Genomic DNA, 769 nt, shown 5'->3' with positions numbered 1-769 from the left:
CGACTTGTCAGCTCGCGCTGATGGGAGTGAGGGGTGGAAGACAGGGTAACGCGACAGAAATGGTGCGAGATATTTCTCCCCTTGGTTTTCYAAGGGAAAATATTTTCAGGTGCTGGATTGTCTCCATACCCTTCCCAACAGGAGCAAACCAGCAACCCAAATACTTGCCTACAACCTCCTTGCGTAACGGRTGGCAGAGTGAGGCTGCAGGAGGGAACCATGGCTAAACCCCGCTGTAGGCTCTGCTGTAGCTCCCTGAYAATGTGGGCATCTCCTCGCAATCCCGACGCCTCATTCCCACTGAGTTTGGCGCCGTTTCCACGGTGATTTCCAGGGCAGCAGAAGAAAGGTGTGCAGAGCCCACCCAAGGAAGAGCCGTGAAGGTGCAGAGCTTTGCACCTCGAGAGTGGGCAAGACCTCCCTGCTGTCTAGAAAGATCCTGGCGCGCTGTAGGAGTGAGAGCCAACCTCGTTCACACTCACACCTCCATCCCCTGTGAATCCCATGGAATCACAGCCTGGCTGGGGTTGGAAGGGACCTTAGAGCCCATCTCATTCCATCAGCCCAGGTAGCACCAAGCCCCGTCCATCCCCGGCATGGAACACCCGTCAGGTGCGGCAGAACCCGAGGGACCGGAGCGATGCTCGGCGGGCGCGCACCGGGGACCGGGCTGTCCCCATTGGAGCGGCATCACGTCGGGGGTCGGGATGCTCCGTGCTCCGGTGCCCGCCCCTCCCTCTGTCCGTGCCTCCCCTCCCTCCTGTGCCGG

Source organism: Malurus melanocephalus, unplaced genomic scaffold (genome assembly GCF_030028575.1).
Source record: "Malurus melanocephalus ecotype Western Australia unplaced genomic scaffold, MMel_1.1 scaffold_98, whole genome shotgun sequence".
Taxonomy (NCBI): Eukaryota; Metazoa; Chordata; class Aves; order Passeriformes; family Maluridae; genus Malurus; species Malurus melanocephalus.
Note: the sequence above shows the minus strand (reverse complement) of the source record.